Below are 24,220 nucleotides of genomic sequence, written 5' to 3' on the forward strand. Positions count from 1 at the left end.
CTCAGCCAGCAGCCCAGGCCCTGTTGGGAAATAGATGGCCTCAACCAGAGCCACAATACCTTGTGTGGTGTAGTTGGCCTCAGCCAGAGCCACTGGCCAAGTGTGGTGTAGTTGTCCTCAGCGAGCGGCACAGGCCGTGGTGTGGTGCAGGTTGCCTCAGCCGCAACTCAGGACGTGGTGTGGTCTAGGTGGCCTCAACCAGAGCCACAATACCTGTGTGGTGAAGTTGGCCTCAGCCAGCAGCACTGGCCAAGTGTGTGGTGTAGTTGGCCTCAGCCAGCAGCACAGGCCCTGGTGTGGTGCAGGTTGCCTCAGCTGCAACGCAGGCCCCGTGTGGTGTCGATGGCCTCACCCAGAGCCACAGGCCCTGGTGTGGTGTATTTGGCCTCAGCCTGCACCACAGGCCCTGGTGTAATTTAGATGACCTATGTTAGCAGCATATGCCCCGTTGTGTTGTTGTGGATGGCCTCACCCGCAGCACAAGACATTGCTGAAAAGCGCCAAAAGGAATGTCGCAATGTGCCCTCATTAATGAGCAGCTGCTTTGGGTTTTTCAACACCTCCTTCTCTGGATCAAAAGCAGTTCAATGACATGAAAAGGTAAAGCTTACAGCACCTGGTATTCCCAGGCAGTCTACCATCCGAGTACTAACCAAGCCCAACCCTGCTTAGCTTCCGAGATCAGACGAGATCGGGCGTGCTCAGGGTGGTATGGCCGCAAGCTGCTGGCCACAGCACAAAGTGTCAATTTATGGAATCAAGAGGTGAGGTGGGCAGTACTTGAAGTTACGCCAACAACCCTCCAATTTAACTACAGTGTTAACGGTAACTGCATGCTTGCCTAATACCCCAACCCAAGGACTCAATTTATATTTAACCAGCAGCACAGGCCCTGGTGTTGTGTAGGTTCCCTCAGCCAGCAACCCAGGCCCTGCTGTGGTGTCGATGGCCTCAGCCAGCAGCACAGGAGCTAGTGTGGTGTAGATATCCTCAGCCAGAAGCACAGGCCCTGGTGTGATCAACATGGCCTAAGCCAACAGCACAAGCTCTGGTGTGATCAACATTTCCTCAACTAGCAGCACAGGACCTGGTGTGTGTAGGTGGCCTCAACCAGCATCACAGGTCCACAAGCCATCATCACAGGCCCTGGTGTGATGTAGGTGGCCTCAGCAAGCTGCAGACGACCTGGTGTTGTGTAGGTGGCCTAAGCCAGCAGCACAGGCTCTGGTGTCATGAACATGGCCTTAACCAGCAGCACAGCACATGGTGTGGTGTAGGTGGCCTCAGCCAGCAGCACAGGCCGTGGTGTGATGTAGCTGGCTTCGCCAGTAGCACAGGTCGTGGTGTGGTGGAGGTGGCCTCAGCCAGAAGCACATTCCCTGGTGTGGTGTAGTTGGCCTCAGCCAGCAGCACAAGCCCTGGTGTGGTGCAGATGGAACCAGCCAGAAGCATAGACCCTGGTGTGTTGTAGATGGCCTCAGCTGGCAGCACAGGTCCTCTGTCAGAAGCACAAGCCCTGTTGTGATGCAGATGGCCTTATCCAGCAGAACAGGCCCTGGTGTGTTGTACATAGCCTGATCCTTAAGCACAGGCCCTGGTGTGGTGTACATTGCCTCAGCCAGCAGCCCAGGCCCTGTTGGGAAATAGATGGCCTCAACCAGAGCCACAATACCTGTGTGGTGTAGTTGGCCTCAGCCAGAGCCACTGGCCAAGTGTGTGGTGTAGTTGTCCTCAGCGAGCGGCACAGGCCGTGGTGTGGTGCAGGTTGCCTCAGCCAGCAACTCAGGACGTGGTGTGGTCTAGGTGGCCTCAACCAGAGCCACAATACCTTGTGTGGTGAAGTTGGCCTCAGCCAGCAGCACTGGCCAAGTGTGTGGTGTGTAGTTGGCCTCAGCCAGCAGCACAGGCCCTGGTGTGGTGCAGGTTGCCTCAGCTGCAACGCAGGCCCCGTGTGGTGTCGATGGCCTCACCCAGAGCCACAGGCCCTGGTGTGGTGTATTTGGCCTCAGCCTGCACCACAGGCCCTGGTGTAATTTAGATGACCCATGTTAGCAGCATATGCCCCGTTGTGTTGTGGATGGCCTCACCCGCAGCACAAGACATTGCTGAAAAGCGCCAAAAGGAATGTCGTTAATGTGCCCTCATTAATGAGCAGCTGCTTTGGGTTTTTCAACACCTCCTTCTCTGGATCAAAAGCAGTTCAATGACATGAAAAGGTAAAGCTTACAGCACCTGGTATTCCCAGGCAGTCTACCATCCGAGTACTAACCAAGCCCAACCCTGCTTAGCTTCCGAGATCAGACGAGATCGGGCGTGCTCAGGGTGGTATGGCCGCAAGCTGCTGGCCACAGCACAAAGTGTCAATTTATGGAATCAAGAGGTGAGGTGGGCAGTACTTGAAGTTACGCCAACAACCCTCCAATTTAACTACAGTGTTAACGGTAACTGCATGCTTGCCTAATACCCCAACCCAAGGACTCAATTTATATTTAACCAGCAGCACAGGCCCTGGTGTTGTGTAGGTTCCCTCAGCCAGCAACCCAGGCCCTGCTGTGGTGTCGATGGCCTCAGCCAGCAGCACAGGAGCTAGTGTGGTGTAGATATCCTCAGCCAGAAGCACAGGCCCTGGTGTGATCAACATGGCCTAAGCCAACAGCACAAGCTCTGGTGTGATCAACATTTCCTCAACTAGCAGCACAGGACCTGGTGTGGTGTAGGTGGCCTCAACCAGCATCACAGGTCCACAAGCCATCATCACAGGCCCTGGTGTGATGTAGGTGGCCTCAGCAAGCTGCAGACGACCTGGTGTTGTGTAGGTGGCCTAAGCCAGCAGCACAGGCTCTGGTGTCATGAACATGGCCTTAACCAGCAGCACAGCACATGGTGTGGTGTAGGTGGCCTCAGCCAGCAGCACAGGCCGTGGTGTGATGTAGCTGGCTTCGCCAGTAGCACAGGTCGTGGTGTGGTGGAGGTGGCCTCAGCCAGAAGCACATTCCCCTGTGTGGTGTAGTTGGCCTCAGCCAGCAGCACAAGCCCTGGTGTGGTGCAGATGGAACCAGCCAGAAGCATAGACCCTGGTGTGTTGTAGATGGCCTCAGCTGGCAGCACAGGTCCTCTGTCAGAAGCACAAGCCCTGTTGTGATGCAGATGGCCTTATCCAGCAGAACAGGCCCTGGTGTGTTGTACATAGCCTGATCCTTAAGCACAGGCCCTGGTGTGGTGTACATTGCCTCAGCCAGCAGCCCAGGCCCTGTTGGGAAATAGATGGCCTCAACCAGAGCCACAATACCTTGTGTGGTGTAGTTGGCCTCAGCCAGAGCCACTGGCCAAGTGTGTGGTGTAGTTGTCCTCAGCCAGCGGCACAGGCCGTGGTGTGGTGCAGGTTGCCTCAGCCGCAACTCAGGACGTGGTGTGGTCTAGGTGGCCTCAACCAGAGCCACAATCCCTGGTGTGGTGTAGTGTGCCTCAGCCAGCAGCACAGGTCCACAGCCAGAATCACAGGTCCTGGAGTAATTTAGATGACCTATGTAGCAGCCAGAAGGACCGGTGGTGGTGCGGATGGCCTCAGCCATCAGCACAGGCCCTGGTGTGGTGCAGATGGAACCAGCCAGAAGCACAGACCCTGGTGTGGTGTAGATTGCCTCAGCCAGAGCCACAAACCCTGGTGTGGTGTAGTTGGTCTCGGCAAGGAGCACAGGTCCTCTTGATGTGGATGTGGATGGCCTCAGCCAGCAGCACAGGCCCTGGTGTGATGAATACTGGCCAAGGTGGTGTAGTTGGCAGACAGCAGCACAGGCCCTGGTGTTGTTTAGGTTGCCTCAGCAACGCAGCAACCCAGGCCCTGCTGTGGTGTCGATGGCCTCAGCCAGCAGCACAGGAGCTAGTGTGGTGTAGATGTCCTCAGCCAGAAGCACAGGCCCTGCTGTGGTGTACATTGCCTCAGCAAGAAGGACAGGCCCTGGTGTGTTGAAGATGGCCTGAGTCAGAAGCACAGGCCCTGGTGTGATCAAAATGGCCTAAGCCAACAGTACAGGCTCTGGTGTAATCAACATTTCCTCAACTAGCAGCACAGGACCTGGTGTGGTGTAGGTGGCCTCAACCAGCATCACAGGTCCACAAGCCATCATCACAGGCCCTGGTGTGATGTAGGTGGCCTCAGCAAGCTGCAGACGACCTGGTGTTGTGTAGGTGGCCTAAGCCAGCAGCAAAGGCTCTGGTGTCATGAACATGGCCTTAACCAGCAGCACAGCACATGGTGTGGTGTAGGTGGCCTCAGCCAGCAGCACAGGCCGTGGTGTGATGTAGCTGGCCTCGGCCAGTAGCACAGGCCGTGGTGTGGTGGAGGTGGCCTCAGCCAGAAGCACATTCCCTGGTGTGGTGTAGTTGGCCTCAGCCAGCAGCAAAAGCCCTGGTGTGGTGCAGATGGAACCAGCCAGAAGCACAGACCCTGGTGTGTTGTAGATGGCCTCAGCTGGCAGCACAGGTCCTCTGTCAGAAGCACAAGCCCTGTTGTGATGCAGATGGCCTTATCCAGCAGAACAGGCCCTGGTGTGTTGTACATAGCCTGATCCTTAAGCACAGGCCCTGGTGTGGTGTACATTGCCTCAGCCAGCAGCCCAGGCCCTGTTGGGAAATAGATGGCCTCAACCAGAGCCACAATACCTTGTGTGGTGTAGTTGGCCTCAGCCAGAGCCACTGGCCAAGTGTGTGGTGTAGTTGTCCTCAGCCAGCGGCACAGGCCGTGGTGTGGTGCAGGTTGCCTCAGCCGCAACTCAGGACGTGGTGTGGTCTAGGTGGCCTCAACCAGAGCCACAATCCCTGGTGTGGTGTAGTGTGCCTCAGCCAGCAGCACAGGTCCACAGCCAGAATCACAGGTCCTGGAGTAATTTAGATGACCTATGTAGCAGCCAGAAGGACCGGTGGTGGTGCGGATGGCCTCAGCCATCAGCACAGGCCCTGGTGTGGTGCAGATGGAACCAGCCAGAAGCACAGACCCTGGTGTGGTGTAGATTGCCTCAGCCAGAGCCACAAACCCTGGTGTGGTGTAGTTGGTCTCGCAAGGAGCACAGGTCCTCTTGTGATGTGGATGGCCTCAGCCAGCAGCACAGGCCCTGGTGTGATGAATATGGCCTCAGACAGTAGCACAGGCCCTGGTGTGGTGTAGGTGGCCTCAGGCAGAGCCACTGGCCAAGTGTGTGGTGTAGTTGGCCTCAGCCAGCAGCACAGGCCCTGGTGTGGTGCAGGTTGCCTCAGCTGCAACGCAGGCCCCGTGTGGTGTCGATGGCCTCACCCAGAGCCACAGGCCCTGGTGTGGTGTATTTGGCCTCAGCCTGCACCACAGGCCCTGGTGTAATTTAGATGACCTATGTTAGCAGCATATGCCCCGTTGTGTTGTGGATGGCCTCACCCGCAGCACAAGACATTGCTGAAAAGCGCCAAAAGGAATGTCGCACGTGCCCTCATTAATGAGCAGCTGCTTTGGGTTTTCAACACCTCCTTCTCTGGATCAAAAGCAGTTCAATGACATGAAAAGGTAAAGCTTACAGCACCTGGTATTCCCAGGCAGTCTACCATCCGAGTACTAACCAAGCCCAACCCCGCTTAGCTTCCGAGATCAGACGAGATCGGGCGTGCTCAGGGTGGTATGGCCGTGAAGCTGCTGGCCACAGCACAAAGTGTCAATTTATGGAATCAAGAGGTGAGGTGGGCAGTACTTGAAGTTACGCCAACAACCCTCCAATTTAACTACAGTGTTAACGGTAACTGCATGCTTGCCTAATACCCCAACCCAAGGACTCAATTTATATTTAACCAGCAGCACAGGCCCTGGTGTTGTGTAGGTTCCCTCAGCCAGCAACCCAGGCCCTGCTGTGGTGTCGATGGCCTCAGCCAGCAGCACAGGAGCTAGTGTGGTGTAGATATCCTCAGCCAGAAGCACAGGCCCTGGTGTGATCAACATGGCCTAAGCCAACAGCACAGGCTCTGGTGTGATCAACATTTCCTCAACTAGCAGCACAGGACCTGGTGTGGTGTAGGTGGCCTCAACCAGCATCACAGGTCCACAAGCCATCATCACAGGCCCTGGTGTGATGTAGGTGGCCTCAGCAAGCTGCAGACGACCTGGTGTTGTGTAGGTGGCCTAAGCCAGCAGCACAGGCTCTGGTGTCATGAACATGGCCTTAACCAGCAGCACAGCACATGGTGTGGTGTAGGTGGCCTCAGCCAGCAGCACAGGCCGTGGTGTGATGTAGCTGGCTTCGCCAGTAGCACAGGTCGTGGTGTGGTGGAGGTGGCCTCAGCCAGAAGCACATTCCCTGGTGTGGTGTAGTTGGCCTCAGCCAGCAGCACAAGCCCTGGTGTGGTGCAGATGGAACCAGCCAGAAGCATAGACCCTGGTGTGTTGTAGATGGCCTCAGCTGGCAGCACAGGTCCTCTGTCAGAAGCACAAGCCCTGTTGTGATGCAGATGGCCTTATCCAGCAGAACAGGCCCTGGTGTGTTGTACATAGCCTGATCCTTAAGCACAGGCCCTGGTGTGGTGTACATTGCCTCAGCCAGCAGCCCAGGCCCTGTTGGGAAATAGATGGCCTCAACCAGAGCCACAATACCTTGTGTGGTGTGTAGTTGGCCTCAGCCAGAGCCACTGGCCAAGTGTGTGGTGTAGTTGTCCTCAGCCAGCGGCACAGGCCGTGGTGTGGTGCAGGTTGCCTCAGCCGCAACTCAGGACGTGGTGTGGTCTAGGTGGCCTCAACCAGAGCCACAATCCCTGGTGTGGTGTAGTGTGCCTCAGCCAGCAGCACAGGTCCACAGCCAGAATCACAGGTCCTGGAGTAATTTAGATGACCTATGTAGCAGCCAGAAGGACCGGTGTGGTGCGGATGGCCTCAGCCATCAGCACAGGCCCTGGTGTGGTGCAGATGGAACCAGCCAGAAGCACAGACCCTGGTGTGGTGTGTAGATTGCCTCAGCCAGAGCCACAAACCCTGGTGTGGTGTAGTTGGTCTCGCAAGGAGCACAGGTCCTCTTGTGATGTGGATGGCCTCAGCCAGCAGCACAGGCCCTGGTGTGATGAATATGGCCTCAGACAGTAGCACAGGCCCTGGTGTGGTGTAGGTGGCCTCAGGCAGAGCCACTGGCCAAGTGTGTGGTGTAGTTGGCCTCAGCCAGCAGCACAGGCCCTGGTGTGGTGCAGGTTGCCTCAGCTGCAACGCAGGTGGTGTGGTGTCGATGGCCTCACCCAGAGCCACAGGCCCTGGTGTGGTGTATTTGGCCTCAGCCTGCACCACAGGCCCTGGTGTAATTTAGATGACCTATGTTAGCAGCATATGCTCAGCTTGTGTTGTGGATGGCCTCACCCGCAGCACAAGACATTGCTGAAAAGCGCCAAAAGGAATGTCGCATGTGCCCTCATTAATGAGCAGCTGCTTTGGGTTTTCAACACCCTCCCTGGATCAAAAGCAGTTCAATGACATGAAAAGGTAAAGCTTACAGCACCTGGTATTCCCAGGCAGTCTACCATCCGCTTCCCAACCCCGCTTAGCTTCCGAGATCAGACGAGATCGGGCGTGCTCAGGGTGGTATGGCCGTGAGCTGCTGGCCAGCACAAAGTGTCAATTTATGGAATCAAGTGGTGAGGTGGGCAGTACTTGAAGTTACGCCAACAACCCTCCAATTTAACTACAGTGTTAACGGTAACTGCATGCTTGCCTAATACCCAACCCAAGGACTCAATTTATATTTAACCAGCAGCACAGGCCCTGGTGTTGTGTAGGTTCCCTCAGCCAGCAACCCAGGCCCTGCTGTGGTGTCGATGGCCTCAGCCAGCAGCACAGCAGCTAGTGTGGTGTAGATATCTCAGCCAGAAGCACAGGCCCTGGTGTGATCAACATGGCCTAAGCCAACAGCACAGGCTCTGGTGTGATCAACATTTCCTCAACTAGCAGCACAGGACCTGGTGTGGTGTAGGTGGCCTCAACCAGCGCACAGGTCCACAAGCCATCATCACAGGCCCTGGTGTGATGTAGGTGGCCTCAGCAAGCTGCAGACGACCTGGTGTTGTGTAGGTGGCCTAAGCCAGCAGCACAGGCTCTGGTGTCATGAACATGGCCTTAACCAGCAGCACAGCACATGGTGTGGTGTAGGTGGCCTCAGCCAGCTGCACAGGCCGTGGTGTGATGTAGCTGGCCTCCGCCAGTAGCACAGGTCGTGGTGTGGTGGAGGTGGCCTCAGCCAGAAGCACATTCCCTGGTGTGGTGTAGTTGGCCTCAGCCAGCAGCACAAGCCCTGGTGTGGTGCAGATGGAACCAGCCAGAAGCATAGACCCTGGTGTGTTGTAGATGGCCTCAGCTGGCAGCACAGGTCCTCTGTCAGAAGCACAAGCCCTGTTGTGATGCAGATGGCCTTATCCAGCAGAACAGGCCCTGGTGTGTTGTACATAGCCTGATCCTTAAGCACAGGCCCTGGTGTGGTGTGCATTGCCTCAGCCAGCAGCCCAGGCCCTGTTGGGAAATAGATGGCCTCAACCAGAGCCACAATACCTTGTGTGGTGTAGTTGGCCTCAGCCAGAGCCACTGGCCAAGTGTGTGGTGTAGTTGTCCTCAGCCAGCGGCACAGGCCGTGGTGTGGTGCAGGTTGCCTCAGCCGCAACTCAGGACGTGGTGTGGTCTAGGTGGCCTCAACCAGAGCCACAATCCCTGGTGTGGTGTAGTGTGCCTCAGCCAGCAGCACAGGTCCACAGCCAGAATCACAGGTCCTGGAGTAATTTAGATGACCTATGTAGCAGCCAGAAGGACCGGTGGTGCGGATGGCCTCAGCCATCAGCACAGGCCCTGGTGTGGTGCAGATGGAACCAGCCAGAAGCACAGAGACCTGGTGTGGTGTAGATTGCCTCAGCCAGAGCCACAAACCCTGGTGTGGTGTAGTTGGTCTCGCAAGGAGCACAGGTCCTCTTGTGATGTGGATGGCCTCAGCCAGCAGCACAGGCCCTGGTGTGATGAATATGGCCTCAGACAGTAGCACAGGCCCTGGTGTGGTGTAGGTGGCCTCAGGCAGAGCCACTGGCCAAGTGTGTGGTGTAGTTGGCCTCAGCCAGCAGCACAGGCCCTGGTGTGGTGCAGGTTGCCTCAGCTGCAACGCAGGCCCCGTGTGGTGTCGATGGCCTCACCCAGAGCCACAGGCCCTGGTGTGGTGTATTTGGCCTCAGCCTGCACCACAGGCCCTGGTGTAATTTAGATGACCTATGTTAGCAGCATATGCCCCGCTGTGTTGTGGATGGCCTCACCCGCAGCACAAGACATTGCTGAAAAGCGCCAAAAGGAATGTCGCAATGTGCCCTCATTAATGAGCAGCTGCTTTGGGTTTTTCAACACCTCCTTCTCTGGATCAAAAGCAGTTCAATGACATGAAAAGGTAAAGCTTACAGCACCTGGTATTCCCAGGCAGTCTACCATCCGAGTACTAACCAAGCCCAACCCCGCTTAGCTTCCGAGATCAGACGAGATCGGGCGTGCTCAGGGTGGTATGGCCGTAAGCTGCTGGCCACAGCACAAAGTGTCAATTTATGGAATCAAGAGGTGAGGTGGGCAGTACTTGAAGTTACGCCAACAACCCTCCAATTTAACTACAGTGTTAACGGTAACTGCATGCTTGCCTAATACCCCAACCCAAGGACTCAATTTATATTTAACCAGCAGCACAGGCCCTGGTGTTGTGTAGGTTCCCTCAGCCAGCAACCCAGGCCCTGCTGTGGTGTCGATGGCCTCAGCCAGCAGCACAGGAGCTAGTGTGGTGTAGATATCCTCAGCCAGAAGCACAGGCCCTGGTGTGATCAACATGGCCTAAGCCAACAGCACAGGCTCTGGTGTGATCAACATTTCCTCAACTAGCAGCACAGGACCTGGTGTGGTGTAGGTGGCCTCAACCAGCATCACAGGTCCACAAGCCATCATCACAGGCCCTGGTGTGATGTAGGTGGCCTCAGCAAGCTGCAGACGACCTGGTGTTGTGTAGGTGGCCTAAGCCAGCAGCACAGGCTCTGGTGTCATGAACATGGCCTTAACCAGCAGCACAGCACATGGTGTGGTGTAGGTGGCCTCAGCCAGCAGCACAGGCCGTGGTGTGATGTAGCTGGCTTCGCCAGTAGCACAGGTCGTGGTGTGGTGGAGGTGGCCTCAGCCAGAAGCACATTCCCTGGTGTGGTGTAGTTGGCCTCAGCCAGCAGCACAAGCCCTGGTGTGGTGCAGATGGAACCAGCCAGAAGCATAGACCCTGGTGTGTTGTAGATGGCCTCAGCTGGCAGCACAGGTCCTCTGTCAGAAGCACAAGCCCTGTTGTGATGCAGATGGCCTTATCCAGCAGAACAGGCCCTGGTGTGTTGTACATAGCCTGATCCTTAAGCACAGGCCCTGGTGTGGTGTACATTGCCTCAGCCAGCAGCCCAGGCCCTGTTGGGAAATAGATGGCCTCAACCAGAGCCACAATACCTTGTGTGGTGTAGTTGGCCTCAGCCAGAGCCACTGGCCAAGTGTGTGGTGTAGTTGTCCTCAGCCAGCGGCACAGGCCGTGGTGTGGTGCAGGTTGCCTCAGCCGCAACTCAGGACGTGGTGTGGTCTAGGTGGCCTCAACCAGAGCCACAATCCCTGGTGTGGTGTAGTGTGCCTCAGCCAGCAGCACAGGTCCACAGCCAGAATCACAGGTCCTGGAGTAATTTAGATGACCTATGTAGCAGCCAGAAGGACCGGTGTGGTGCGGATGGCCTCAGCCATCAGCACAGGCCCTGGTGTGGTGCAGATGGAACCAGCCAGAAGCACAGACCCTGGTGTGGTGTAGATTGCCTCAGCCAGAGCCACAAACCCTGGTGTGGTGTAGTCGGTCTCGCAAGGAGCACAGGTCCTCTTGTGATGTGGATGGCCTCAGCCAGCAGCACAGGCCCTGGTGTGATGAATATGGCCTCAGACAGTAGCACAGGCCCTGGTGTGGTGTAGGTGGCCTCAGGCAGAGCCACTGGCCAAGTGTGTGGTGTAGTTGGCCTCAGCCAGCAGCACAGGCCCTGGTGTGGTGCAGGTTGCCTCAGCTGCAACGCAGGCCCCGTGTGGTGTCGATGGCCTCACCCAGAGCCACAGGCCCTGGTGTGGTGTATTTGGCCTCAGCCTGCACCACAGGCCCTGGTGTAATTTAGATGACCTATGTTAGCAGCATATGCCCCGTTGTGTTGTGGATGGCCTCACCCGCAGCACAAGACATTGCTGAAAAGCGCCAAAAGGAATGTCGTTAATGTGCCCTCATTAATGAGCAGCTGCTTTGGGTTTTTCAACACCTCCTTCTCTGGATCAAAAGCAGTTCAATGACATGAAAAGGTAAAGCTTACACCTGGTATTCCCAGGCAGTCTACCATCCGAGTACTAACCAAGCCCAACCCCGCTTAGCTTCCGAGATCAGACGAGATCGGGCGTGCTCAGGGTGGTATGGCCGTAAGCTGCTGGCCACAGCACAAAGTGTCAATTTATGGAATCAAGAGGTGAGGTGGGCAGTACTTGAAGTTACGCCAACAACCCTCCAATTTAACTACAGTGTTAACGGTAACTGCATGCTTGCCTAATACCCCAACCCAAGGACTCAATTTATATTTAACCAGCAGCACAGGCCCTGGTGTTGTGTAGGTTCCCTCAGCCAGCAACCCAGGCCCTGCTGTGGTGTCGATGGCCTCAGCCAGCAGCACAGGAGCTAGTGTGGTGTAGATATCCTCAGCCAGAAGCACAGGCCCTGGTGTGATCAACATGGCCTAAGCCAACAGCACAGGCTCTGGTGTGATCAACATTTCCTCAACTAGCAGCACAGGACCTGGTGTGGTGTAGGTGGCCTCAACCAGCATCACAGGTCCACAAGCCATCATCACAGGCCCTGGTGTGATGTAGGTGGCCTCAGCAAGCTGCAGACGACCTGGTGTTGTGTAGGTGGCCTGCCAGCAGCACAGGCTCTGGTGTCATGAACATGGCCTTAACCAGCAGCACAGCACATGGTGTGGTGTAGGTGGCCTCAGCCAGCAGCACAGGCCGTGGTGTGATGTAGCTGGCTTCGCCAGTAGCACAGGTCGTGGTGTGGTGGAGGTGGCCTCAGCCAGAAGCACATTCCCTGGTGTGGTGTAGTTGGCCTCAGCCAGCAGCACAAGCCCTGGTGTGGTGCAGATGGAACCAGCCAGAAGCATAGACCCTGGTGTGTTGTAGATGGCCTCAGCTGGCAGCACAGGTCCTCTGTCAGAAGCACAAGCCCTGTTGTGATGCAGATGGCCTTATCCAGCAGAACAGGCCCTGGTGTGTTGTACATAGCCTGATCCTTAAGCACAGGCCCTGGTGTGGTGTACATTGCCTCAGCCAGCAGCCCAGGCCCTGTTGGGAAATAGATGGCCTCAACCAGAGCCACAATACCTTGTGTGGTGTAGTTGGCCTCAGCCAGAGCCACTGGCCAAGTGTGTGGTGTAGTTGTCCTCAGCCAGCGGCACAGGCCGTGGTGTGGTGCAGGTTGCCTCAGCCGCAACTCAGGACGTGGTGTGGTCTAGGTGGCCTCAACCAGAGCCACAATCCCTGGTGTGGTGTAGTGTGCCTCAGCCAGCAGCACAGGTCCACAGCCAGAATCACAGGTCCTGGAGTAATTTAGATGACCTATGTAGCAGCCAGAAGGACCGGTGTGGTGCGGATGGCCTCAGCCATCAGCACAGGCCCTGGTGTGGTGCAGATGGAACCAGCCAGAAGCACAGACCCTGGTGTGGTGTAGATTGCCTCAGCCAGAGCCACAAACCCTGGTGTGGTGTAGTCGGTCTCGGCAAGGAGCACAGGTCCTCTTGTGATGTGGATGGCCTCAGCCAGCAGCACAGGCCCTGGTGTGATGAATATGGCCTCAGACAGTAGCACAGGCCCTGGTGTGGTGTAGGTGGCCTCAGGCAGAGCCACTGGCCAAGTGTGTGGTGTAGTTGGCCTCAGCCAGCAGCACAGGCCCTGGTGTGGTGCAGGTTGCCTCAGCTGCAACGCAGGCCCCGTGTGGTGTCGATGGCCTCACCCAGAGCCACAGGCCCTGGTGTGGTGTATTTGGCCTCAGCCTGCACCACAGGCCCTGGTGTAATTTAGATGACCTATGTTAGCAGCATATGCCCCGCTGTGTTGTGGATGGCCTCACCCGCAGCACAAGACATTGCTGAAAAGCGCCAAAAGGAATGTCGTTAATGTGCCCTCATTAATGAGCAGCTGCTTTGGGTTTTTCAACACCTCCTTCTGGATCAAAAGCAGTTCAATGACATGAAAAGGTAAAGCTTACAGCACCTGGTATTCCCAGGCAGTCTACCATCCGAGTACTAACCAAGCCCAACCCCGCTTAGCTTCCGAGATCAGACGAGATCGGGCGTGCTCAGGGTGGTATGGCCGTAAGCTGCTGGCCACAGCACAAAGTGTCAATTTATGGAATCAAGAGGTGAGGTGGGCAGTACTTGAAGTTACGCCGAACAACCCTCCAATTTAACTACAGTGTTAACGGTAACTGCATGCTTGCCTAATACCCCAACCCAAGGACTCAATTTATATTTAACCAGCAGCACAGGCCCTGGTGTTGTGTAGGTTCCCTCAGCCAGCAACCCAGGCCCTGCTGTGGTGTCGATGGCCTCAGCCAGCAGCACAGGAGCTAGTGTGGTGTAGATATCCTCAGCCAGAAGCACAGGCCCTGGTGTGATCAACATGGCCTAAGCCAACAGCACAGGCTCTGGTGTGATCAACATTTCCTCAACTAGCAGCACAGGACCTGGTGTGGTGTAGGTGGCCTCAACCAGCATCACAGGTCCACAAGCCATCATCACAGGCCCTGGTGTGATGTAGGTGGCCTCAGCAAGCTGCAGACGACCTGGTGTTGTGTAGGTGGCCTGCCAGCAGCACAGGCTCTGGTGTCATGAACATGGCCTTAACCAGCAGCACAGCACATGGTGTGGTGTAGGTGGCCTCAGCCAGCTGCACAGGCCGTGGTGTGATGTAGCTGGCTTCGCCAGTAGCACAGGTCGTGGTGTGGTGGAGGTGGCCTCAGCCAGAAGCACATTCCCTGGTGTGGTGTAGTTGGCCTCAGCCAGCAGCACAAGCCCTGGTGTGGTGCAGATGGAACCAGCCAGAAGCATAGACCCTGGTGTGTTGTAGATGGCCTCAGCTGGCAGCACAGGTCCTCTGTCAGAAGCACAAGCCCTGTTGTGATGCAGATGGCCTTATCCAGCAGAACAGGCCCTGGTGTGTTGTACATAGCCTGATCCTTAAGCACAGGCCCTGGTGTGGTGTACATTGCCTCAGCCAGCAGCCCAGGCCCTGTTGGGAAATAGATGGCCTCAACCAGAGCCACAATACCTTGTGTGGTGTAGTTGGCCTCAGCCAGAGCCACTGGCCAAGTGTGTGGTGTAGTTGTCCTCAGCCAGCGGCACAGGCCGTGGTGTGGTGCAGGTTGCCTCAGCCGCAACTCAGGACGTGGTGTGGTCTAGGTGGCCTCAACCAGAGCCACAATCCCTGGTGTGGTGTAGTGTGCCTCAGCCAGCAGCACAGGTCCACAGCCAGAATCACAGGTCCTGGAGTAATTTAGATGACCTATGTAGCAGCCAGAAGGACCGGTGTGGTGCGGATGGCCTCAGCCATCAGCACAGGCCCTGGTGTGGTGCAGATGGAACCAGCCAGAAGCACAGACCCTGGTGTGGTGTAGATTGCCTCAGCCAGAGCCACAAACCCTGGTGTGTGTGTAGTCGGTCTCGCAAGGAGCACAGGTCCTCTTGTGATGTGGATGGCCTCAGCCAGCAGCACAGGCCCTGGTGTGATGAATATGGCCTCAGACAGTAGCACAGGCCCTGGTGTGGTGTAGGTGGCCTCAGGCAGAGCCACTGGCCAAGTGTGTGGTGTAGTTGGCCTCAGCCAGCAGCACAGGCCCTGGTGTGGTGCAGGTTGCCTCAGCTGCAACGCAGGCCCCGTGTGGTGTCGATGGCCTCACCCAGAGCCACAGGCCCTGGTGTGGTGTATTTGGCCTCAGCCTGCACCACAGGCCCTGGTGTAATTTAGATGACCCATGTTAGCAGCATATGCCCCGTTGTGTTGTGGATGGCCTCACCCGCAGCACAAGACATTGCTGAAAAGCGCCAAAAGGAATGTCGTTAATGTGCCCTCATTAATGAGCAGCTGCTTTGGGTTTTTCAACACCTCCTTCTCTGGATCAAAAGCAGTTCAATGACATGAAAAGGTAAAGCTTACAGCACCTGGTATTCCCAGGCAGTCTACCATCCGAGTACTAACCAAGCCCAACCCCGCTTAGCTTCCGAGATCAGACGAGATCGGGCGTGCTCAGGGTGGTATGGCCGTGAAGCTGCTGGCCACAGCACAAAGTGTCAATTTATGGAATCAAGAGGTGAGGTGGGCAGTACTTGAAGTTACGCGAACAACCCTCCAATTTAACTACAGTGTTAACGGTAACTGCATGCTTGCCTAATACCCCAACCCAAGGACTCAATTTATATTTAACCAGCAGCACAGGCCCTGGTGTTGTGTAGGTTCCCCAGCCAGCAACCCAGGCCCTGCTGTGGTGTCGATGGCCTCAGCCAGCAGCACAGGAGCTAGTGTGGTGTAGATATCCTCAGCCAGAAGCACAGGCCCTGGTGTGATCAACATGGCCTAAGCCAACAGCACAGGCTCTGGTGTGATCAACATTTCAACTAGCAGCACAGGACCTGGTGTGGTGTAGGTGGCCTCAACCAGCATCACAGGTCCACAAGCCATCATCACAGGCCCTGGTGTGATGTAGGTGGCCTCAGCAAGCTGCAGACGACCTGGTGTTGTGTAGGTGGCCTGCCAGCAGCACAGGCTCTGGTGTCATGAACATGGCCTTAACCAGCAGCACAGCACATGGTGTGGTGTAGGTGGCCTCAGCCAGCAGCACAGGCCGTGGTGTGATGTAGCTGGCTTCGCCAGTAGCACAGGTCGTGGTGTGGTGGAGGTGGCCTCAGCCAGAAGCACATTCCCTGGTGTGGTGTAGTTGGCCTCAGCCAGCAGCACAAGCCCTGGTGTGGTGCAGATGGAACCAGCCAGAAGCATAGACCCTGGTGTGTTGTAGATGGCCTCAGCTGGCAGCACAGGTCCTCTGTCAGAAGCACAAGCCCTGTTGTGATGCAGATGGCCTTATCCAGCAGAACAGGCCCTGGTGTGTTGTACATAGCCTGATCCTAAGCACAGGCCCTGGTGTGGTGTACATTGCCTCAGCCAGCAGCCCAGGCCCTGTTGGGAAATAGATGGCCTCAACCAGAGCCACAATACCTTGTGTGGTGTAGTTGGCCTCAGCCAGAGCCACTGGCCAAGTGTGTGGTGTAGTTGTCCTCAGCCAGCGGCACAGGCCGTGGTGTGGTGCAGGTTGCCTCAGCCGCAACTCAGGACGTGGTGTGGTCTAGGTGGCCTCAACCAGAGCCACAATCCCTGGTGTGGTGTAGTGTGCCTCAGCCAGCAGCACAGGTCCACAGCCAGAATCACAGGTCCTGGAGTAATTTAGATGACCTATGTAGCAGCCAGAAGGACCGGTGTGTGCGGATGGCCTCAGCCATCAGCACAGGCCCTGGTGTGGTGCAGATGGAACCAGCCAGAAGCACAGACCCTGGTGTGGTGTAGATTGCCTCAGCCAGAGCCACAAACCCTGGTGTGGTGTAGTCGGTCTCGCAAGGAGCACAGGTCCTCTTGTGATGTGGATGGCCTCAGCCAGCAGCACAGGCCCTGGTGTGATGAATATGGCCTCAGACAGTAGCACAGGCCCTGGTGTGGTGTAGGTGGCCTCAGGCAGAGCCACTGGCCAAGTGTGTGGTGTAGTTGGCCTCAGCCAGCAGCACAGGCCCTGGTGTGGTGCAGGTTGCCTCAGCTGCAACGCAGGCCCCGTGTGGTGTCGATGGCCTCACCCAGAGCCACAGGCCCTGGTGTGGTGTATTTGGCCTCAGCCTGCACCACAGGCCCTGGTGTAATTTAGATGACCTATGTTAGCAGCATATGCCCCGCTGTGTTGTGGATGGCCTCACCCGCAGCACAAGACATTGCTGAAAAGCGCCAAAAGGAATGTCGCACGTGCCCTCATTAATGAGCAGCTGCTTTGGGTTTTTCAACACCTCCTTCTCTGGATCAAAAGCAGTTCAATGACATGAAAAGGTAAAGCTTACAGCACCTGGTATTCCCAGGCAGTCTACCATCCGAGTACTAACCAAGCCCAACCCCGCTTAGCTTCCGAGATCAGACGAGATCGGGCGTGCTCAGGGTGGTATGGCCGTAAGCTGCTGGCCACAGCACAAAGTGTCAATTTATGGAATCAAGAGGTGAGGTGGGCAGTACTTGAAGTTACGCCAACAACCCTCCAATTTAACTACAGTGTTAACGGTAACTGCATGCTTGCCTAATACCCCAACCCAAGGACTCAATTTATATTTAACCAGCAGCACAGGCCCTGGTGTTGTGTAGGTTCCCCAGCCAGCAACCCAGGCCCTGCTGTGGTGTCGATGGCCTCAGCCAGCAGCACAGGAGCTAGTGTGTGTAGATATCCTCAGCCAGAAGCACAGGCCCTGGTGTGATCAACATGGCCTAAGCCAACAGCACAGGCTCTGGTGTGATCAACATTTCCTCAACTAGCAGCACAGGACCTGGTGTGGTGTAGGTGGCCTCAACCAGCATCACAGGTCCACAAGCCATCATCACAGGCCCTGGTGTGATGTAGGTGGCCTCAGCAAGCTGCAGACGACCTGGTGTTGTGTAGGTGGCCTAAGCCAGCAGCACAGGCTCTGGTGTCATGAACATGGCCTTAACCAGCAGCACAGCACATGGTGGTGTGGTGTAGGTGGCCTCAGCCAGCTGCACAGGCCGTGGTGGTGATGTAGCTGGCTTCGCCAGTAGCACAGGTCGTGGTGGGTGGAGGTGGCCTCAGCCAGAAGCACATTCCCTGGTGTGGTGTAGTTGGCCTCAGCCAGCAGCACAAGCCCTGGTGTGGTGCAGATGGAACCAGCCAGAAGCATAGACCCTGGTGTGTTGTAGATGGCCTCAGCTGGCAGCACAGGTCCTCTGTCAGAAGCACAAGCCCTGTTGTGATGCAGATGGCCTTATCCAGCAGAACAGGCCCTGGTGTGTTGTACATAGCCTGATCCTTAAGCACAGGCCCTGGTGTGGTGTACATTGCCTCAGCCAGCAGCCCAGGCCCTGTTGGGAAATAGATGGCCTCAACCAGAGCCACAATACCTTGTGTGGTGTAGTTGGCCTCAGCCAGAGCCACTGGCCAAGTGTGTGGTGTAGTTGTCCTCAGCCAGCGGCACAGGCCGTGGTGTGGTGCAGGTTGCCTCAGCCGCCGAACTCAGGACGTGGTGTGGTCTAGGTGGCCTCAACCAGAGCCACAATCCCTGGTGTGGTGTAGTGTGCCTCAGCCAGCAGCACAGGTCCACAGCCAGAATCACAGGTCCTGGAGTAATTTAGATGACCTATGTAGCAGCCAGAAGGACCGGTGGTGCGGATGGCCTCAGCCATCAGCACAGGCCCTGGTGTGGTGCAGATGGAACCAGCCAGAAGCACAGACCCTGGTGTGGTGTAGATTGCCTCAGCCAGAGCCACAAACCCTGGTGTGGTGTAGTCGGTCTCGCAAGGAGCACAGGTCCTCTTGTGATGTGGATGGCCTCAGCCAGCAGCACAGGCCCTGGTGTGATGAATATGGCCTCAGACAGTAGCACAGGCCCTGGTGTGGTGTAGGTGGCCTCAGGCAGAGCCACTGGCCAAGTGTGTGTGTGTAGTTGGCCTCAGCCAGCAGCACAGGCCCTGGTGTGGTGCAGGTTGCCTCAGCTGCAACGCAGGCCCGTGTGGTGTCGATGGCCTCACCCAGAGCCACAGGCCCTGGTGTGGTGTATTTGGCCTCAGCCTGCACCACAGGCCCTGGTGTAATTTAGATGACCTATGTTAGCAGCATATGCCCCGTTGTGTTGTGGATGGCCTCACCCGCAGCACAAGACATTGCTGAAAAGCGCCAAAAGGAATGTCGCAATGTGCCCTCATTAATGAGCAGCTGCTTTGGGTTTTTCAACACCTCCTTCTCTGGATCAAAAGCAGTTCAATGACATGAAAAGGTAAAGCTTACAGCACCTGGTATTCCCAGGCAGTCTACCATCCGAGTACTAACCAAGCCCAACCCCGCTTAGCTTCCGAGATCAGACGAGATCGGGCGTGCTCAGGGTGGTATGGCCGTAAGCTGCTGGCCACAGCACAAAGTGTCAATTTATGGAATCAAGAGGTGAGGTGGGCAGTACTTGAAGTTACGCGAACAACCCTCCAATTTAACTACAGTGTTAACGGTAACTGCATGCTTGCCTAATACCCCAACCCAAGGACTCAATTTATATTTAACCAGCAGCACAGGCCCTGGTGTTGTGTAGGTTCCCTCAGCCAGCAACCCAGGCCCTGCTGTGGTGTCGATGGCCTCAGCCAGCAGCACAGGAGCTAGTGTGGTGTAGATATCCTCAGCCAGAAGCACAGGCCCTGGTGTGATCAACATGGCCTAAGCCAACAGCACAGGCTCTGGTGTGATCAACATTTCCTCAACTAGCAGCACAGGACCTGGTGTGGTGTAGGTGGCCTCAACCAGCGCCACAGGTCCACAAGCCATCATCACAGGCCCTGGTGTGATGTAGGTGGCCTCAGCAAGCTGCAGACGACCTGGTGTTGTGTAGGTGGCCTAAGCCAGCAGCACAGGCTCTGGTGTCATGAACATGGCCTTAACCAGCAGCACAGCACATGGTGTGGTGTAGGTGGCCTCAGCCAGCTGCACAGGCCGTGGTGTGATGTAGCTGGCTTCCGCCAGTAGCACAGGTCGTGGTGTGGTGGAGGTGGCCTCAGCCAGAAGCACATTCCCTGGTGTGGTGTAGTTGGCCTCAGCCAGCAGCACAAGCCCTGGTGTGGTGCAGATGGAACCAGCCAGAAGCATAGACCCTGGTGTGTTGTAGATGGCCTCAGCTGGCAGCACAGGTCCTCTGTCAGAAGCACAAGCCCTGTTGTGATGCAGATGGCCTTATCCAGCAGAACAGGCCCTGGTGTGTTGTACATAGCCTGATCCTAAGCACAGGCCCTGGTGTGGTGTACATTGCCTCAGCCAGCAGCCCAGGCCCTGTTGGGAAATAGATGGCCTCAACCAGAGCCACAATACCTTGTGTGGTGTAGTTGGCCTCAGCCAGAGCCACTGGCCAAGTGTGTGGTGTAGTTGTCCTCAGCCAGCGGCACAGGCCGTGGTGTGGTGCAGGTTGCCTCAGCCGCAACTCAGGACGTGGTGTGGTCTAGGTGGCCTCAACCAGAGCCACAATCCCTGGTGTGGTGTAGTGTGCCTCAGCCAGCAGCACAGGTCCACAGCCAGAATCACAGGTCCTGGAGTAATTTAGATGACCTATGTAGCAGCCAGAAGGACCGGTGTGGTGCGGATGGCCTCAGCCATCAGCACAGGCCCTGGTGTGGTGCAGATGGAACCAGCCAGAAGCACAGACCCTGGTGTGGTGTAGATTGCCTCAGCCAGAGCCACAAACCCTGGTGTGGTGTAGTCGGTCTCGCAAGGAGCACAGGTCCTCTTGTGATGTGGATGGCCTCAGCCAGCAGCACAGGCCCTGGTGTGATGAATATGGCCTCAGACAGTAGCACAGGCCCTGGTGTGGTGTAGGTGGCCTCAGGCAGAGCCACTGGCCAAGTGTGTGGTGTAGTTGGCCTCAGCCAGCAGCACAGGCCCTGGTGTGGTGCAGGTTGCCTCAGCTGCAACGCAGGCCCCGTGTGGTGTCGATGGCCTCACCCAGAGCCACAGGCCCTGGTGTGGTGTATTTGGCCTCAGCCTGCACCACAGGCCCTGGTGTAATTTAGATGACCTATGTTAGCAGCATATGCCCGCTTGTGTTGTGGATGGCCTCACCCGCAGCACAAGACATTGCTGAAAAGCGCCAAAAGGAATGTCGTTAATGTGCCCTCATTAATGAGCAGCTGCTTTGGGTTTTTCAACACCTCCTTCTGGATCAAAAGCAGTTCAATGACATGAAAAGGTAAAGCTTACAGCACCTGGTATTCCCAGGCAGTCTACCATCCGAGTACTAACCAAGCCCAACCCCGCTTAGCTTCCGAGATCAGACGAGATCGGGCGTGCTCAGGGTGGTATGGCCGTAAGCTGCTGGCCACAGCACAAAGTGTCAATTTATGGAATCAAGAGGTGAGGTGGGCAGTACTTGAAGTTACGCCAACAACCCTCCAATTTAACTACAGTGTTAACGGTAACTGCATGCTTGCCTAATACCCCAACCCAAGGACTCAATTTATATTTAACCAGCAGCACAGGCCCTGGTGTTGTGTAGGTTCCCCAGCCAGCAACCCAGGCCCTGCTGTGGTGTCGATGGCCTCAGCCAGCAGCACAGGAGCTAGTGTGGTGTAGATATCCTCAGCCAGAAGCACAGGCCCTGGTGTGATCAACATGGCCTAAGCCAACAGCACAGGCTCTGGTGTGATCAACATTTCCTCAACTAGCAGCACAGGACCTGGTGTGGTGTAGGTGGCCTCAACCAGCGCCACAGGTCCACAAGCCATCATCACAGGCCCTGGTGTGATGTAGGTGGCCTCAGCAAGCTGCAGACGACCTGGTGTTGTGTAGGTGGCCTAAGCCAGCAGCACAGGCTCTGGTGTCATGAACATGGCCTTAACCAGCAGCACAGCACATGGTGTGGTGTAGGTGGCCTCAGCCAGCTGCACAGGCCGTGGTGTGATGTAGCTGGCTTCCGCCAGTAGCACAGGTCGTGGTGTGGTGGAGGTGGCCTCAGCCAGAAGCACATTCCCTGGTGTGGTGTAGTTGGCCTCAGCCAGCAGCACAAGCCCTGGTGTGGTGCAGATGGAACCAGCCAGAAGCATAGACCCTGGTGTGTTGTAGATGGCCTCAGCTGGCAGCACAGGTCCTCTGTCAGAAGCACAAGCCCTGTTGTGATGCAGATGGCCTTATCCAGCAGAACAGGCCCTGGTGTGTTGTACATAGCCTGATCCTTAAGCACAGGCCCTGGTGTGGTGTACATTGCCTCAGCCAGCAGCCCAGGCCCTGTTGGGAAATAGATGGCCTCAACCAGAGCCACAATACCTTGTGTGGTGTAGTTGGCCTCAGCCAGAGCCACTGGCCAAGTGTGTGGTGTAGTTGTCCTCAGCCAGCGGCACAGGCCGTGGTGTGGTGCAGGTTGCCTCAGCCGCAACTCAGGACGTGGTGTGGTCTAGGTGGCCTCAACCAGAGCCACAATCCCTGGTGTGGTGTAGTGTGCCTCAGCCAGCAGCACAGGTCCACAGCCAGAATCACAGGTCCTGGAGTAATTTAGATGACCTATGTAGCAGCCAGAAGGACCGGTGTGGTGCGGATGGCCTCAGCCAGCAGCACAGGCCCTGGTGTGGTGCAGATGGAACCAGCCAGAAGCACAGACCCTGGTGTGGTGTAGATTGCCTCAGCCAGAGCCACAAACCCTGGTGTGGTGTAGTCGGTCTCGGCAAGGAGCACAGGTCCTCTTGTGATGTGGATGGCCTCAGCCAGCAGCACAGGCCCTGGTGTGATGAATATGGCCTCAGACAGTAGCACAGGCCCTGGTGTGGTGTAGGTGGCCTCAGGCAGAGCCACTGGCCAAGTGTGTGGTGTAGTTGGCCTCAGCCAGCAGCACAGGCCCTGGTGTGGTGCAGGTTGCCTCAGCTGCAACGCAGGCCCCGTGTGGTGTCGATGGCCTCACCCAGAGCCACAGGCCCTGGTGTGGTGTATTTGGCCTCAGCCTGCACCACAGGCCCTGGTGTAATTTAGATGACCTATGTTAGCAGCATATGCCCCGTTGTGTTGTGGATGGCCTCACCCGCAGCACAAGACATTGCTGAAAAGCGCCAAAAGGAATGTCGTTAATGTGCCCTCATTAATGAGCAGCTGCTTTGGGTTTTTCAACACCTCCTTCTCTGGATCAAAAGCAGTTCAATGACATGAAAAGGTAAAGCTTACAGCACCTGGTATTCCCAGGCAGTCTACCATCCGAGTACTAACCAAGCCCAACCCCGCTTAGCTTCCGAGATCAGACGAGATCGGGCGTGCTCAGGGTGGTATGGCCGTAAGCTGCTGGCCACAGCACAAAGTGTCAATTTATGGAATCAAGAGGTGAGGTGGGCAGTACTTGAAGTTACGCCAACAACCCTCCAATTTAACTACAGTGTTAACGGTAACTGCATGCTTGCCTAATACCCCAACCCAAGGACTCAATTTATATTTAACCAGCAGCACAGGCCCTGGTGTTGTGTAGGTTCCCTCAGCCAGCAACCCAGGCCCTGCTGTGGTGTCGATGGCCTCAGCCAGCAGCACAGGAGCTAGTGTGGTGTAGATATCCTCAGCCAGAAGCACAGGCCCTGGTGTGATCAACATGGCCTAAGCCAACAGCACAGGCTCTGGTGTGATCAACATTTCCTCAACTAGCAGCACAGGACCTGGTGTGGTGTAGGTGGCCTCAACCAGCGCCACAGGTCCACAAGCCATCATCACAGGCCCTGGTGTGATGTAGGTGGCCTCAGCAAGCTGCAGACGACCTGGTGTTGTGTAGGTGGCCTAAGCCAGCAGCACAGGCTCTGGTGTCATGAACATGGCCTTAACCAGCAGCACAGCACATGGTGTGGTGTAGGTGGCCTCAGCCAGCTGCACAGGCCGTGGTGTGATGTAGCTGGCTTCGCCAGTAGCACAGGTCGTGGTGTGGTGGAGGTGGCCTCAGCCAGAAGCACATTCCCTGGTGTGGTGTAGTTGGCCTCAGCCAGCAGCACAAGCCCTGGTGTGGTGCAGATGGAACCAGCCAGAAGCATAGACCCTGGTGTGTTGTAGATGGCCTCAGCTGGCAGCACAGGTCCTCTGTCAGAAGCACAAGCCCTGTTGTGATGCAGATGGCCTTATCCAGCAGAACAGGCCCTGGTGTGTTGTACATAGCCTGATCCTTAAGCACAGGCCCTGGTGTGGTGTACATTGCCTCAGCCAGCAGCCCAGGCCCTGTTGGGAAATAGATGGCCTCAACCAGAGCCACAATACCTTGTGTGGTGTAGTTGGCCTCAGCCAGAGCCACTGGCCAAGTGTGTGGTGTAGTTGTCCTCAGCCAGCGGCACAGGCCGTGGTGTGGTGCAGGTTGCCTCAGCCGCAACTCAGGACGTGGTGTGGTCTAGGTG

General features: G+C 56.4%; 8 non-coding genes and 3 pseudogenes across 8 annotated transcripts; all 11 read right to left on the minus strand.

The window, feature by feature from the left end:
- Positions 1-604: 604 nt before the first annotated feature.
- On the minus strand, positions 605-723 carry LOC120436936. The gene has a single exon (XR_005610684.1). It is a non-coding gene; the product is annotated as a 5S ribosomal RNA (ribosomal RNA).
- Positions 724-2,220: 1,497 nt separating this feature from the next.
- LOC120436937 lies at positions 2,221-2,339 on the minus strand. Its single transcript, XR_005610685.1, has one exon. It is a non-coding gene; the product is annotated as a 5S ribosomal RNA (ribosomal RNA).
- A 3,198-nt stretch (positions 2,340-5,537) lies between these two features.
- Positions 5,538-5,656, minus strand: LOC120436970 (annotated as a pseudogene).
- A 3,755-nt stretch (positions 5,657-9,411) lies between these two features.
- LOC120437018 lies at positions 9,412-9,530 on the minus strand. Its single transcript, XR_005610758.1, has one exon. It is a non-coding gene; the product is annotated as a 5S ribosomal RNA (ribosomal RNA).
- A 1,827-nt stretch (positions 9,531-11,357) lies between these two features.
- On the minus strand, positions 11,358-11,473 carry LOC120436977 (annotated as a pseudogene).
- Positions 11,474-13,297: 1,824 nt separating this feature from the next.
- On the minus strand, positions 13,298-13,416 carry LOC120437019. The gene has a single exon (XR_005610759.1). It is a non-coding gene; the product is annotated as a 5S ribosomal RNA (ribosomal RNA).
- A 1,827-nt stretch (positions 13,417-15,243) lies between these two features.
- On the minus strand, positions 15,244-15,362 carry LOC120436971 (annotated as a pseudogene).
- Positions 15,363-17,180: 1,818 nt separating this feature from the next.
- On the minus strand, positions 17,181-17,299 carry LOC120437020. Its single transcript, XR_005610760.1, has one exon. It is a non-coding gene; the product is annotated as a 5S ribosomal RNA (ribosomal RNA).
- Positions 17,300-19,126: 1,827 nt separating this feature from the next.
- Positions 19,127-19,245, minus strand: LOC120437022. The gene has a single exon (XR_005610762.1). It is a non-coding gene; the product is annotated as a 5S ribosomal RNA (ribosomal RNA).
- A 1,825-nt stretch (positions 19,246-21,070) lies between these two features.
- On the minus strand, positions 21,071-21,189 carry LOC120437024. The gene has a single exon (XR_005610763.1). It is a non-coding gene; the product is annotated as a 5S ribosomal RNA (ribosomal RNA).
- A 1,828-nt stretch (positions 21,190-23,017) lies between these two features.
- LOC120437025 lies at positions 23,018-23,136 on the minus strand. Its single transcript, XR_005610764.1, has one exon. It is a non-coding gene; the product is annotated as a 5S ribosomal RNA (ribosomal RNA).
- Positions 23,137-24,220: the final 1,084 nt, after the last annotated feature.

This window comes from Oreochromis aureus, unplaced genomic scaffold, assembly GCF_013358895.1.
Source record: "Oreochromis aureus strain Israel breed Guangdong unplaced genomic scaffold, ZZ_aureus HiC_scaffold_368, whole genome shotgun sequence".
Taxonomy (NCBI): Eukaryota; Metazoa; Chordata; class Actinopteri; order Cichliformes; family Cichlidae; genus Oreochromis; species Oreochromis aureus.